We start from the raw sequence: 16,312 nt of genomic DNA on the forward strand, positions 1-16,312 counted from the left end.
TTCCTCCAGAAGTCACCCTCACTCCAGGCAAAGGCCTTAGGAGCTGGGCCTCTCTGAATCAGGACCCTGCTGGCACTCAGCATGTATCCTGAAGCTCCTCTGTGCTCTTGGCCACCATTCCAGGCCCTGGGAATACAGCTGCGCTCTAGCCAGACCTGCCTGGCATCAGGATCACGTGGGGTGCTATGCGAACGTATCAGATACCCCAGTTCTCATGCTCAGAATTAGAATCTCTGAGGTGAAGCCCAGGATGTGTATTTTTAACAGGCTCCATGGGGGTGACATTAGTGTTCTGATTGCTTCTGGCATGGGGACCATGGCTCTAATGGAATACGGCCTGCCCAAGGTAAGAGGGCCCTGAGAAATCTTCTGAAATGTCCCATTTTAGAGGCGCCTGGGTGGCTCGGTCGGCTAAGCGTCTGACTCTTGGTTTCGATTCAGGTCATGATCTCACGGTTTATGGTTTGAGCCCTGCATCGAGCTCTGCACTGACAGTGTAGAGCCTGCTTGGGATTCTCTCTCTCCCTCTCTCTCTGCCCCTGCTCACTCTGTCTCTCTCAAAATAAATAAATACACTTCAATTTTTTTTTTAAAAATAAAATGTCCCATTTTTAGATGGGGGGAACTGAGGCCCCTGAGGGGAAGGGACTGGAGGTAGCTTCATGTGATGGCATATCCCAGACCCCTTTAGCACCGATATAGGGAAATTCCTGTGCAGAAGGTCAGGAGACAGTGTCAGGCCACCTGTCCTTGCTGTTGCCCGGCCCCAGCCTGCCCACCAGTCCTCATTGCTCATTCTGTTTGCACATTATCTGTTTGCCATCTTGGACCACAGTCTCTGGCCTCTCACCACCCCGAGCATCTCTCACTGGGCCCATTGCAACCCATCCCCTCCCTGCAGCCCCCCCCATCACTCCCCCATCCCATAGTCTTCTGCCACAGTCACCTTTCTTTTAAGTATAAATTTTGGTTAGTTAACCTACAGTGCAATATTGGTTTCAGAAGTAGAATTCAGTGATTGATCACTTACATACAACACCCAGTGCTCATCACAAGTACCCTCCTTAATACCCATCACCCATCTGGCCCATCTGCCACTCACCTCCCTCCATCAACCCTCAGTTTGTTCTCTATCAAAGCACAAATCCGGGGGCGCCTGGGTGCCTCAGTTGGTTAAGCATCTGACTTCGGCTCAGGTCATGATCTCATAGTTCGTGAGTTCGAGTCCCGTGTCAGGCTCTGTGCTGACAGCTCAGAGCCTGGAGCCTGCTTCAGATTCTGTGTCTCCCTCTCTCTCAGCCGCTCCCCTGCTCTCATTTTTTTCTCTCTTGTTCTCTCTCAAAAATAAATAAACATAAAAAAATTTTTAAAAATCTGATTGTCTTCCCTTTTTTTTTTTCTCAAAACTTTCACAAGTGCCTCCTGTCCTCAGAATAAGGGCCTACCTCTTCAGCAGAGCCTGCAAGGCAGTGACCTGGACCCTGCTGTGGTCAGTGACCTCATTTCCCACTCAGCCTGCATGTCTCCAAATACCCAACTACTCAGCACTCTCTGTCTCTGCGCTTTATACATGATGCTCTCTGTTCAGGAAAACCTCCTGCCTCTGCTCTCCACTTGCAAATTCACACTTGGCCTTCCAGGCTCTGCTCAAATGTCTTCTCCATGAAGCTTCTTGGACCACTTGGGGGCTGAGTTAGGCCCCTCCCTGGGGCCCCCACAGTCTCCTTGTGTGGCAGACTGATACTGTGATGGCCCCAAATCTTACCCTCTCCATGTATTCATGCCCTTGGCCATGGAACTCTTTGGCTCCCTCCCATTCTGACATTCTGCCCTGGACTTGCTTTATAGCCGATGGGATGAGTAACCACTACGCACAGAGGCCTGAAAAGCACCAATGGCTGCTGTCTCCTCTTGTCCCTCCCCTGCCCTGACAGCGGCCCACGCAAGCCCACTGGAGGCCGGGCAGAGATGAATTGCTTCATTTGTCCCACCAAGGCCATCCCAGTCCAGCCAACGGGCAACGCGAGTAAGCCCGGCTGAGCCCGGCAGGGCCTACCTGCGACCGGATCCGGACACCTGAGCAAATGCTCGGTGCTGTTGCACTGAGAGCAGTGTGGTGGCACATAAGTGACCCGCCGTGCTTCTTTCCACTGCGGCGGGGACATTAGACTGTAACCACCATTTAGCCACCTGGCTCTCTCATTAGGCTCTGAGCTTCGTGAGGATGGGACTTGCATCTTATTCCTTTTGTATCTGCAGATGTCAGCACAGTGCCCGGTAAAGCGAGGATGTCACTCCATCCTTTCCCTAGCACCTTAGTGCCACCTAGTGCCACCTGCTGAGGTCAGCCACTTCATAGTTCAAGGCTACTCATTAAGCCCTCCAGACTAGCCCCTAGAACTCTGGCACTCTGTCTGCGTTTAGAGCATGCTGCTACCCTGTGGCAGAAGTCCCCACCAGTGACATCAGTCACATGATTCCGGAATACATAATCTGAACAGAAAAGCTTATGCAATAAGGTACTTAAAGTACTGACATGGACAATGAGGCCAAGCCCATGCTCAAGAGATCACCTCTGCCAACCCCCTCCCGTCTTTGTTTCTGGCGGGCAAGGAGCTGGATAGTGCTAGGGTTCAGCAGCCCAGGCCGCTACCCTAACGAGCTGGCTGGAGATGAGGTCAGACCCCACCTCCAGGCCTTCTCCAGGCTCTGGCAACCATTCTGAAATTCAATCTGCAGCCACCTGGTGCAGAGTGTCAATGGCAGCACGGTGGCCGTGATGAGTCACAGGAGGCAGTGGCCCTGTTGCCGTGGACATCACTAAGGCAACAGGCACTTCCTCCCACACGGAACATGCCTCCCTTGAAAGTGTCCATGTCAAGCCGGAGTACTCTCCGTCTCTGAACGGGGGGTGGGGGGCCGGGATATGCGGGCTTCCCGTGACCACACCCTGCCCCTGTATACCCCTGCAGCTCTTCAGAGTCGGCACCACCTGGACTGCGGTGAGGTCACCCGTTCGGGTGCCCAGAAGACCTGGCTGGAGGGGAGATGGCTCCCCTGGGCCTCCCTAGACACATGGAGTCACTTCCGCAATCATGTGGCTTTTGTGAAGCTAGGAGGTGTTTCAGTTAAGTGTGGTACAATCTGTAGGGTGCAAAGAACAGGCCTGGTATGTAGTAAGAGCTGGAGAAATGCTTGGTAAATAAAACTCGGAAGAAAATAGTCAGAAGAAAATAGTCAGAACTTTGCCAGATTGGAACTGGAAGGGCCCCTATACGTCATCTGGTCCAGTGGTTTTTAAACCTTTTTTGGCCATGGGATCCCTTTTTATTGTTATTGTTTTCTAAAGGAATCTTACTTGGAACTCAGTATGTGGAGTAGATAAAAATGGAAATTTCCCTGACTGATGTGAGGAGACAAGCTAGAGCCTGAAGTCCTACCAGTTCAATGCTCCACTGTAGGAGGGACCCCCAAGGCTTCTTTGTGGAGGCCGTGGGTTCCCTGGAGCCCAGTCTGAGAACCACTGATCTCTTTCTGTGCCTTCACCATACAGAAGAGGAAAGGAGACAGGGGCCCAAAGTGGGCAAGAGAGAGCTCACCCAAGCCCACACAGGCAGCTGGGGGCAGAGCAGACTCGAAGCCAAGCCTGACGCCCGGCCCAAGACCCTTTGCGGTGCCACAGATTGGGGCTGGATTCTGGATGTTCACTGGCACAGCCCACATTCATCCCACACACGTTACCACACCTGTCTTCTTCCTGGAGCCTTGCGAAATAGCCAGAAATAGCCATGGAGTATTTATTATTAGCATGCTGCATACAGAAAACTGAGATCAGGTCACTGAAGAGGCATTCCCAGTGTGGCCCAGGCAGTGTCGTGGGGTCGGGACTGAAATCCAAACCCATCATTCTGGATTCCCCTGACCCCCAGGCGGGGGTTGGTGCTTCCCTTGGTCTTGGCACTTAGCCCATGTAGCCTCCGTCTCAGGTGATTCCCCGTTTCCTGCCTGTGTAGACCAGGAACTTGGTCAGGGAGGAAGCCTGCCTCTTTGTTCACCGTTTACTGTCGAAGAACAGATTTTCTGGAACTGTTTCAGAAGGAGGACCGCTGACCCGAGTCACATGCCCCTTCCCCACACCTCCCACCTGGCGCCATCCTTTGTTTGCATCTTTCAAAGTTCATTACCAGGGTCGCCATGTTTATCGAGCACTTACTATGTGTCAGGAATCTTCTATGCTTATATTAATTTATTTAAGCTTTATAGCAACTCTGAGTTAAGTTTAGTATTAGCTCCAATGAATAGATTTTAAAAAACCCTACAGCAAAGAGATGTTACATAACTCACTAAAGGTGAGAAAGCTGGTGAGGGATGGGACACACATTCAGGCTTGGGCAGGCCAGCCCTGGAACCCATCCTCTTAGTGGACCACTGCCCTCTGGGGCTTCCCTCTGCTCTCCCTGGGAGACAGCCGGCGGGATGGTGTCCCTATTCATAGACAGGAAGGCAAAGAAACAGAGGGGCCCCAAGGCCCCGTGGCTCGTAAAGGGCAGAGGTGGGCTTTGAAATGACATCTGTCTGGCTCCAGACCAGGTTCCCATGACTAGAACTTCAAAAGAATACGTGCTTCTTCATAAGCATTCTCGGCGCTTCCAAAAGATATAGGGAAGCTACACTTATTCATTCAACGAACATTTACTTTCTGTCGATTCTCTGCAGGGATGGTGGTGGATGAATTGGTTTTGGTTTCCACCTGTGCGGAGCTCATTTCAGAGGCAGGTATCCCAGTTGGCTGTGACAGTGGAGGGTGTGGTAAGTGGGACCTCCAAGACCCTGTGCACAGGCACGGGAGAGCCTTGTCCTGGTTTCTGCCTCCCTCCCATTCACCCTGAATTCCCAAGCCTGGCGCCGCTCACGGACTCCTGGGCCACCACGCCTTCTGCTCCTGGCCACTTTAGAATAACAAACCCTCTTTGCCCAAAGCCTCCGTGTCCCACTCTAGGATAATGTTTATGAGAAAGCTTTGACATGAAATAACAAACACTGGATGGAGGCTAGAGCCGCCTCGCTCCCCCCCGGAGGGCTGCGTGTGGAGACAGAGCCATCAGGAGGACCTGAGCGTCCCAGTGCCGCCCCCCTCGCCAGTGATTGTCCGCCAGGAGCCAGCCTGTGGCGTCTGCTGAGTGTAGGCCCAGAATTTAAACACATCTTCAAACACAGGCTTAGGATGGAGTGAGGCAGGCGCCAGGAGGGTGGGGACAGGTTTATTGTTCCAGATTAGTCTAGTAAACAGTCCTGAGTGGGCTGGGATGGTGAACACTGAGGCCTTGTGCTCACGTGCTGGCCTAGCACTGTCAGTGTGAAGAGAGGCGGCAGGACTCCCTTTGTCAGAGAACATTCTGCAACCCTGGGCTTCCTGGGACAGACCTGGCCTTCAGACTGAGGTTCTGAGGTGGATGATGAGCACTTCTCACCCACGCTGAAGCACCGGGAGATCACAGCCAAGGCCCTGACCCACTCAGCAATGCTTACTGACAACCGGCCATGTGCCAGGCACAGTTCTAGATGCTGGGAATTTCGTTAGGGACAGACCAGACCAAAATCCTGCTCTCATTGGGCTTACCTGCAGGGGGTAAACAGAGAGTAAACAAAATGATCAGTAAAGTATTAGCATCTGGCATGTCAGATGTACAGAACAATGATTCCATTGAACTGGGGATCAAGACTGCCCCCAGGCCACTTTGAGCTCCTCCCGCGTCTGAATCAACAGGTGAAGAAGGGAGTCACTGTGCTCGCTGGCGTGACTGATCCTGACGAGCAGGGAAAATGGCCTGCTACTCCACAGGGAGGTAGAGGAGAACACGTCTGGAGCACAGGAGATCCCTCAGGGCGCCTCTCAGTATCACCCTGCCCTGTGATTAACGAACATCAATGGAAAACTGCAGCAACCCAATCCAGGCAGGACCAGTAAGGGCCCAGAGCCTTCAGGAATGAAGGTCTGGGTCACCCCTCCAAGTGTGAACCAAAACCAGCTGAGGTGCTCGCTCAAGGTAAAGGCATTACAGTGGTGGTAGTGGAAGTAGAAGAAAGTAGTTATAAATACCAGCTATGAGCACATGACAAGTCACAGAAACAAAAGACTCATTGTCGAGAGTATTTCTTCTTTATTTTGTTGAGACTATGTGTGTATGTAGGAAACATTCTCTTCTCTCTCTTCTTTTTCTTTTTTCCACCCTAGCATAAGAAATAGTGACTTTGTACCACAGTATTTAAGTATTGTTAACTTCGCATGATAGTATCGAAGCTTGGTATATCAAGGAGAAGAGTAAACATCACCCAAAGGCTTTGCATCCTCATCTGGAGAAGGCATTAAGGCATTTTGGTTGTACGCAGGATCGCTGTATCACATGAGGTGGAATTATGATCTTGTTATTGTCTTTATCTGTTGTTAAACCGTATGTTATGAGTATGCTTTAAGGAGATGTTTGTGGGTGCCAGATTAACAAGGGATGCACTTATGATGGTGAATTCGGTCAACTTGGCTAGGACGTGGTACCCAGATATCTGGTCAAACATTATGCTAGATGTTTCCATGAAGATGCTTTTGAGATTGACATTTAAATCAGTAGACTTTGAGTAAAGCAGATTATGTTCCATAATAGCTGGATGAGGGTGGGCCTCATCCAATAAGTTGAAGACCTTCATAGGAACAGACCAACTTCCTTTGTCAAGGACAATTCTGCCCGCAGACTGTCTTTGGACTAGAACTGCAGCATCAGGCGTCAGTGCTTCTTCACTAGGTTTCCAGCCTGCCAACTCACCCTGTGGCTTTTGGACTTCCCAGCCTCCACCATGCATAAGCTAAGTCCTTAAAATAAATGTACCTATCTATCCATCCTATTGGTTCTGTTTCTCTGGAAAACCCTGACAAATACAGTACGTGTTGCAGAGAGAAAATAAAGCAGGAAAGGAGGCAGGGAGTGATGAGGTAAGGGGGAACAGCAGGTGCAAAGGCCCTGTGCATATGTGAGGAGCAGCAGAGGCCAGGGTAGCTGGAACTGAGCAAACAAGGAGGACAGCGGATGGGACATGAGGTCAGAATTGATTAGTATGCCGGGCTCAATGGGCCACTGTAAGGATGTTGAGAAACCATCCCTTAACATAATCCTTCCGGAGAATGGATTGTTATTCTCATTCAACATGTGAGGAAACTGAGGCCTTGAGGATGGTGAAGTCACTTGCACGGGGTTCTCAAGTTGCTAGACTGGAACTGGGATTCAAATTCAGGTCCAGGTTCTCTCTGCTACCCCAGGGCCTGACCTGCCAAGCTACCTCCACCCAGTCATTGGGAGGAAGAACAGACATAAACAGACAAGTAGGGATGAGTGTGGGAAGCCTGAAGTCTGAATGGTCAGCTGGGAAGAAGGAGGGGTGCTAGAACCTTGGCCTTGGGCCCTGTCAGAGCTACATATGAGGAGAGGCAGGAGGTCACCCGTGTCAAGGTAACCTACCTGGTACAGGACCTTCCCACGCTATCCCTCTTTGCCCCAGCCTGATGGAGCCTCGTTCAGATTCTCATTTGTGCCGAGTTCTTTCCAGCCTAAGGCCCTTCCCCTTGGTCCTGCTCTACCTGAAACCACCTTTCCACCCATCAGTTCACACTCCCCTTTCACCTGGCTGCAGGGGCTCCTTCCTCAGGAGGACATCCCTGGGCCGTGCACTAGGCGGGTTCCTGTTTATCACCCCCAGGGCACCCAGGATTTCTAGGTTGCTTGCCCTCCTCAGCTTCATGCTCATCCTTCCTGCTCAACAGTGACACGCCAAAGGCAGGCAAATCATCTGACTTGGTCACAGCTATTTCTCCAGCAGAGTGCACAGCGCCCGACAAGCAGTCAATGTCTCAGAAGTACTTGTAGAATAAATGAATAAAAAGCTGAGCAAGTTAACCATCCCAGAATCTCCATCCGGAGCAGCTCCCTGCCGGGCCGCAGTTCCTCCCCAGGGCACAGAGCTGAGAAAGCAGAGACCCGGACCCTTTGCCACATCAGTCTGTCAGTGCCCTGGGCTGGGGGGGGGGGGAGGGCAGCTCAGCCTCATGGGAAGGTTTCCCTAGCCTGGGGAGGATTTTCTCAGAGGTTAGAGCCCACCAGCCTCTGGCTGAGTTTTGTTTGTTTATTCTCCTTGCCCCATCGACAGCACCAAAGCAGTGCCGATGACTTCCCTGCTTCCTGCTTAGTATTCAGGGTCCCCTGGGCCTCCGGCACAGAATCCTGTCTCCGGACACTGGGCTACTGAGCAGCAGGCCTCCAAATAAACACAAGGTTTCCTGGAGCCATGGGCTGGCTCTGGGCTGGCAGGTAGGACCAGAGACCTAGTCTCCATCTGAATCTATACTATTAAGTCCTGGGCTAGTCATTTTCCTTCTCTGGGCCTTGGTTTGCCCATCTGGGAAACGGACCAATTCACACATTCACTGAGGAAGTATTTGTTGAGAAGTTATGTACCGGATGGTGTTCTAGGCCCTGGAAGTACAGCAGTAACACAACAAGTAAAGATCTCTGCCCTAATGGGAACTTTCATCCCAGTGGGAGGAAGAGGACAATAAACAAAAACAATCAGCAAAGCATCTATGTTAGAGAGTGATAGTTGCTAGGGAGAAAATAAGGAGAATAGGAAATTGTGTGTGTGAGTGTGTGTGTGTGTGTGTGTGTGTGTGTGTGTGTTAGGGGTTGACATTTTAGGGATGATGTCCAGTAAAGGCACAAAGAGAAGTGATGTTTGAGAAGAGATCTGAAGGAGTTGAGGGAGGTGGTCCTGAGAGAAGACTGTTGTGGGCAGACGCAACAACAAGTACAAAGGCCCTGAGGCAGAGGTAGGCCTGCTGGGTGTGAGAAACAGGAAGGCCAGTGTGCCTAGAGAGGAGTGAGCAAAGGGGAACAAGTGGACGAGATCCCTGTGTCAGGCAGGGACCTAACAGAAAATAGATGGCGCATGGTCAATGAAGTGAGTTGCAATGAAGTGAGTTCAACTACAAGGGGAATTGAAGCATGTTGAGTGACGGGAACACTGACAAAGGTGTGGACGGGGGATGCTGGGGCACTGAAGAGCAGCAGCGGTGGGAAGCTTTCCTGCCCCTAAGCCTTGAAGGGAAAGGGGCAAGGGGTGAGGGACCTGAACGCTGGAGGACGGCACAGCTACCTCTCCATGGCCTGGGCCACGGAGGCGGGCAGGAAGGCAGGGTGGCAGAGGCACAAAATATCCCAACTCCCTTCCCCTCCCCCCATCTATCTCTTGCCAGTGCTTCCCACTGACATCAGGATAAGGGAGGCCAGGCGATGCCACCTCAGCTCCTGGCTCAAAGCAGGGAGAACAGAGGGTCCATGTGGAAAGGAGAAGGGATTTCCAGGACATGGTCAGAGGCATGGCAGGGTGGGCAGTGGGGAGCACGTCCCTTGAAGGCCTCTGGCCCCCCTGAGAGATGGGCAGGCCCGCAGAGTGTGAGCGGAGGAATGCTGGGGTGGCCGTGCTGGTCTGGAATCCGCGGGGACAGGGGTAAACAAGATCAGATGGAAGACGAAGGCAGCTGTGTTCCTCCTGAAGGCGGGGGGAGGGAGCAGGCTCCTCCCTCCCCCTCACCGTCCCTGTCCCAAACCCCAGCCACAACCCAAAGAACCATGGACTCGGCTTCCAGCACAGAGGTCCGTCCCAGCTCCACAAACGCCCACCAGTCGGACCCCGGCGGTGCCGGCCACATCCTCCACATCCGCACTGCAGCGTGGGCTGGCCTAGCCCTCTGTGCTTTCCTGGGCGGGCAGCAGAGGCTGACTCACCCTAGCTTTCTTTCCTTCTTTTCTCCGAACGCCTAGTTTCTCCACCCAAAGACCACCCTTAAAGATCCCGGAGTTCCTCTTCTGTCCTTTAAGTCATGCCAGGAAATGCTCACAAATCCGGAGCCACCCACACGAGAAGATTAGCACTCCGCTGGGTAGGGAGGCTGACAGCAGGCTGGGTACGGGGGAAGGGGCACACCCAGAGGCTTGGGGTCTGTCCCTGGAGGACAAAGGGGTCCCTCGGCTTTCAGTTTTAGGCACAGATAAGCCTGAAGCAGGCTGGAGACCCAGATTCTGGTGCTGCCAACTCTGACCCACATCACTCGTGGGACCCACTGTCCGGGTCACAGGGTCCCTCTGAAACGAGAGAGTGTGGGAGTACATTTCAGCTCTGGAAGTTATGTTCTATGAGCACAGCATTTTCGAACAGCCATCCCCCCATCATCCCACGATTTAGACAGTCTGTGATTCTAGGCACTTTGCATATGGAAGCTCATTCATTCTTCTTAACAGCCCTGTGAGGCCACCATCGGTGACCCCATTTTACAGACAGGGAAGCCAACCTCAGAAAAATAAGTGACATCCACACTCCCCACGGTCAGGTCGATGTGGCCCAGTGCCTCATCTCTGCCCAGACTTAGTGCCTCAAGCTCTCCCTGTCCTGGGGCCACTCTCTGCTATGACTCTCTTTTGTTCCCCAGTAACCACTTTTGATTTCTTAAATTGAATACACGCTGCATGTGGAGAAAAAAAAGAGCAAAATGTATCAGAAAGACCCAGAGAATCATCTAGGCCAACCTATTCTCATGCATAAAGCTTTGAGAGACACCAAGGTGGTGGAGGAGATGGACAGAGACACTGGTAATTATAAAACTAAGGGGTAAATTAATGATAAACAGAAAACACTGGGGACTTCGGGGTCACGGAGGGAGTTTCTTTTTTTTTTAATTTTTTTTTTAACTTTTTTTTTTTTTTTTTTTTTTTTTGAGACAGAGAGAGACAGAGCATGAACGGGGGAGGGGCAGAGAAAGAGGGAGACACAGAATCAGAAGCAGGCTCCAGGCTCTGAGCCATCAGCCCAGAGCCCGACGCGGGGCTCGAACCCACGGACAGCGAGATCGTGACCTGAGCTGAAGTCAGACGCTCAACCGACTGAGCCACCCAGGCGCCCCACGGAGGGAGTTTCTGACACAGCCGGGATGTCAGTGAAGGAACAGGCTTCAGGCTGGGCTGTGCAGGTCGGCTGGGGCAGGGAGGGAAGCGTGGTCAAGGTGGTGGGCATGGAAGTACGTGGTGTTCTTAAAGACGTGTCAGGTCAGGCCAGGCCAGGAGAGGGTCCGGCGGGGAGGGCCTTCAGTCTCAGCCATGGCTCTGCACTCCAGCCAGCTGGCTTCCTCAGCCCTTCTCTGCCAGATCTTCAGACACGGGCTTGACAGCTGTGAGGCTGGGAACCCCAGATGCGCAGACGGAGACCTGCAGCGGGACAACGGTCCGCATGGTAGGCGGTCAGTCAGCAGTGGCCACGGTTACCGTCGCCACCATTATTACTATGAAGTGGCTGCATCCATTGGTTGAAAGCTGTAGTTTTTCTTTTTCCTGCTGTCTCAGACCTGCCTGCTGACACAGCTGCCTAGACTTCAAAAGGCATGTCTCCATTTTCATTCGCAAAATCAGTATGAAATTCCTCGAGGGCTTGTCTAATTCCTTCTGGTCTGACCGCACGGCAATTACCAATTTGCAGGGCGGAGCGGGGTGTGTGTGTGTGGGGGGGGTGTCTCACAGGCCCTCCAGCTGAGTGAGGACCTCCGCTCTTGGTGCTGGGCAGCGGCCAGGGAGGGTGGCATCAGAGCGGGCACCCCCAGGTGGCCCGGGGTGAGGGGTGCTCAATGCTGACGAGTGAAATCGTTTGTCTGCTACGTCGCAGGCTACCAAGTGCTTCAGAGACCAAGTGTGCATAGCAGCAGAAAGGGCAGGGCTCTGGTCCAGGATCAAACCTGGGTCCTGCTAACATGGCTGTGTGAAGTTCCTGCTGTGGCTTTTCTGGTGACGGGCTGCTATGAGAATGTGGGACAGGCCCTTCTCTCCAAGGCTCAGTTCACCCATCTGCCGAGTGGGGAGAATAAGATTTGTCCTCCCTGGCTAGTGAGCTAACACCCTAAAACCCTTGTAAACATTGCTGTCCTTCCTCAGGGCATTTTAAGAAACTTCTGTTCCCAAAGAGCAGCAGGGTGGCTTTGAGAAGGGGCAGGCGCCAGCACATGTAGACTGGATTCTCATTCACTCCTCAGTGTTCAGTATGGATTAGTGCCAGGCTCTGTGTTGGGTGCTGGGACCACAGAACCAAATCAGCATCATTTCTATCCTCAAAGAGCTCAAGGTCAGGGGTGGGGTGGAGCAAGGAAGGAGGTGCTCAAGGAAGCCTTGCAACATGCTAACACACCTGTGAAAACCAGGTACCGGGATGATTTCAGGGCTGTGGGAGCAGCAGCAGGGGGGACTCATCCTTCGGAGTCGGGGAGGAGTGGGGGCAGGGTCACTTCCGGGATTCAGAGGAGGTGTTCTGCAATGGTGCCTGTGGGGGGAGGTTGCCTTTGTGATGCAGAAGAGAAAGAGAAGGAATTCTGGGTGGTGTCATGTCCATGTAGAGGTGGGGAGAAGCTGGCCACTTTGGGGAAACGTGCGGATGATCCCCTGGGCTGGAGTGCAGGGCCTGGCTGGTGAGGAGTATGAGATGGGAGGGAGCAGGCACAGAGGGGGGATCTGGAGCTAAGACTTCATGCAAGGAAAGGCCAGGAGCCCTCAGGCTTTCCATTGAGAAGCTGTCCTCTGGCTGCTTCCTGGCGGTAGTCTTAGCTGGCTCTGGGCCAGGAGAGGTGAGGAGTCCCCGCCTGGGTCTGGGGCTGTGGGGACTCATGGAGGGAGTAAAGCAGGCTGGGATTCCAAATCCTTCCTGGCTTAGATGCTCTAGAACCCTCCAACTCAGGGCTCTGAGTCTCTTTCCTCACCCACCACTGCCCCCTCTCTCCTGCTGTGAATTTCGGGGACTGGTCCTCCCCCGCCCTCCTCCACTTTAGGAAGTTTCGAGCCGCTCTCAGGGGAGCAGCTGGACAGAGGAGGGGCCTGTGGCCTTGACAGTCAAGGGGGTGGACACTCTTGCTAGCACACATCAAAGGAGACAGCTGCACAGAACCTGGCCTCACAGACAAAACTAAAATGCAGTCCCAACTTCTCCTGCTTTTCACCTGTTTAAAGTCACAGGAGACATTTCTTGGCAACAGGATGGGAAAGCCGAGAAGATCAGGTGAGGGAGGGTTCATTAGGTCCTGCAGGGGCTCCTCACTCCATGAAGAGGGCGCTGAGGCCCAGAGAGGGCAGGAAGGTGCCTAAAGCCACACAGCAAGTAGGGGATGCAGACTGAGGCAGGAGTGAGGCATCTGTCTGTTTTCCTTGGGCAGCTCGGGTCTCCTCTGCCCCCTTATTCCTTCTTCCCCCCACCACAGAAAAGGAAAATGTTTTTAGACCTGAGGCAAAAGAATGTGAAACTGAAATCTGAGCCTTGGGTCTTGGGAAAAGAATACAGAGAAGTCAGACACATTCTGGATGAGCAAAGATCTGCTTATTTTACAGACGGGAAACACTCAGGGCTACCCAAGGCTTCTTTCTGTACCCCTCTGACCCGGGAGGCAGGCCGAGTGTGGGCCGGTGGGGACAGAGGAAGACCCCCAAAAGTGCTGGTTAAAGGGCCAGTCGGCTTCCAGGATCCACTGTGGGCAGAGGGAGGAGTGCTCCAGCCTCTTACTTCGCTGCCTGCCTGCAAGCTTCTCAAGGGGCCTCAGGCCCAAGGCGGCATTCCACTGCCCTTCCTGAACTGGCCGCCAGGGCCCCACCAGATCGGGCGGTGGGGAGGGGGGAGGTCAGGGTGGGGGGCAGGGCTCCTTGTTGGCCCCCATTCGTCCACACCCACTCGTGCATCCTGCCCCAGCTCACCTCCTCAAGGAGGCCTCCCTTCAGCTCCAGCCCGTGTCTGTCTTCTCCTTTTACGAGCTTCTTCAATTGGGAAGGGCAGCAGCAGGCCAGGGGTGTCAGGCACTCTGAGTGACCAGGAGTTGTGTAGGAATGTGTGTGTGCACATGTGTGTGAAGGAGAGAGATGCAGATGGAAAGAAAGATAAATAGATGATAGAATGACAGATAGATGATAGATAGATAGATTATAGATTGATAGATGATAGGTTCAGGACACGAGTATGGTCTTCCCTGTGCACTATTCATGCCGTGAAGAGGCCTAACCACAGACTGACCTTTGAACACGTAACAAAAATTGCCTCTGGGCCAAGAGCCGTGCAGCAGTCCCGGGGAGACTGAAATTAGCATGACTTCAGTTCCCTGCTTCCCAGCACCAAGCGGCTCCATCGATCGTTCTCCATGGTCCAGTCCTAGACCTGGCCCTGCCATGTTTGTGTCTTCAGCCTCATCTCTCTCCACTCAGTCCTTTTTACTATTATTTCTACTTGCTGTTGGAGGGTGCCGCACAGGGTGATCCTGGGCCTTGAGGCCAAGGGTGGGCTGTCTGTTATATATACCCTGAACATGCTTGACCTGACTCAGGCCCCGTTGGTTCTGGGCCTAACAAGGAAAAGAGATGCTGCGTGTGGATGTGAACTTAAAAAAAAAAACATAAATGAGATCATGGCACTCCCAGGCTTAAACCTTCATGGCTCTGCTCTAGGAATAATGAATGACTTCTTCAACACGGCCCTCTCAGCTGTGCTTGGCAGGGCCCCACCTGCTCCTCAGACTCATCTCACTTCCTGACCTCCTTGCTCTGTGTTGTCAACATGTTGCCTTTACAGAGTTTTTCAGAGTATGTTATTTCTTTCCCACTTCAGGGCCTTTGCACAGGCTGGTCCTATTGCCAGGCCTGCCATTTTCATCACCCCTTTCTTTTGCTCCATTAATTCCTATTCATATTTCAGATGGTGGTTCAAGCCTTCATCACCTCCTGAAAACTCCTTCCTTGATGCCTCCAGGGGCCCCCATTCAAGAGTACACCCTGTACTTTTTCTTCAGAGTGCTCAGAGACTGTCTTCATATATTCATGTATGCAACCATTTGTTTAATGTCTGCTTATCCTAATAAGAATTTTAACTACCACTGACTAATCATTTGTTCCATGCCAGACACTGCACAAAACTCTTTTCAAACATCATTTCACTGAATCCCCCAACAGCCCGGTGCAGTAGTTATCATTTCCATCCCATTTTACAGATGAGGCAAAGGAGGCACGGAGTGGCTAAGTGGCTTCAGCTAAGTGGCTGAGGTCACACAGCAAGTAAGCGGTAGATGAATCAAGGTAATTTGGCCATTTTAGCCACGTACCAGGATTCAGCCCACTGCTGTGCAGACACAACGGAGGTGGGGACCATGTCCGCTTTGCTCCCCTTCACGTCCCTAGGACCTACTCCAGGACCTGCCACTCTCAGCTATCCCCTAAAGGGAGGGAAGGACAGAGAGGTGGGGCTGCTCGCTGTAGAAAGACATCCTTGGATAGCCAGGTCTCCAGGACAGGCTCCAGCCCCCTGGTTCCCGAATTGGGAAGACTAGGGTTCAAAACCAGCAAGTATGTTTTTTCAAGTAGGATGGAAGGAGCTGGGGGAACCCAAATGTTGAGCCAGAGCCGGGCAAAAGCCCAAACATGGGCCAGAGCCTCGGGATTAGGTGGGGCCTCAGAAACAGGACAGTCTGAGGGTTTTCAGCTCCAGGATTTTCTTCCAAAGGCCATTCCACTCCAGGTGCCTGCCACATCTCTGTGGGGACACGCCACAGTAACAGAGAGAGGGGTTGTTGGCGCTGTGGCCGGGAGCTCATCGTCCACTACCGCAGGACCATGCCATCTCGGGGCATGGATTGGGCTGTGGAGGGGGCCTTCCTTATGTGGCCCTAATGTCTGCCTCCTGGAAGCTTCATCTCCCACTGAGGCACTGACTTGCTCCTGAGACTGGCATCTGTGCTGGAGATGAGGGCCCGGTCCCTTCACGGGACCCCAAGGGGGCCCCTGGCCTCCCTCCCCGCTGGCTGCACCCGGGCCCGAGCAGCCTATGGCCAGCCCTGTGGTCCGGGCCCTGGAGCAGGCCTGGGAGTCAGCAAGCCTGGGATGCTTCCCCCCAGCTCCCTGGCCCCCCTTTGAAGGGGATCAGGTTCCCCCACAAAACATAATTGAAACGAAAATATGAGAGAGAAAAGGTCTTTGTTCTCCCATTTACAGCGTCAGAAAATATGTAACAAATTAGCCGTTTATGAGGTAAGAGAACAGGGCTGCGCGCTGCGGCGGGGAGGCACGGCGGCCGCACAAGGGGGCCTTTCAGCATGCCGGGTGTGGGGGGGCAGCCCAGCCAGGGGAAGGACGGGCTCTGCCCCGGGCCTGCCTGCCTGCAAGCATGGCCTGGCACCAGCAGGACGGAGGCGGGCCCCGTCTGACCCTCCGGC

At 53.1% G+C, this 16,312-nt stretch overlaps 1 protein-coding gene across 1 annotated transcript in view; it reads right to left on the reverse strand.

Moving 5' to 3' along the window:
• TRABD2B (TraB domain containing 2B) overlaps positions 1-16,312 on the reverse strand; it is a 214,743-nt gene that overhangs the window by 36,838 nt on the left and 161,593 nt on the right. The window lies entirely within an intron of this gene.

The sequence above is a fragment of the Lynx canadensis genome, chromosome C1 (genome assembly GCF_007474595.2).
Source record: "Lynx canadensis isolate LIC74 chromosome C1, mLynCan4.pri.v2, whole genome shotgun sequence".
Lineage (NCBI taxonomy): Eukaryota > Metazoa > Chordata > Mammalia > Carnivora > Felidae > Lynx > Lynx canadensis.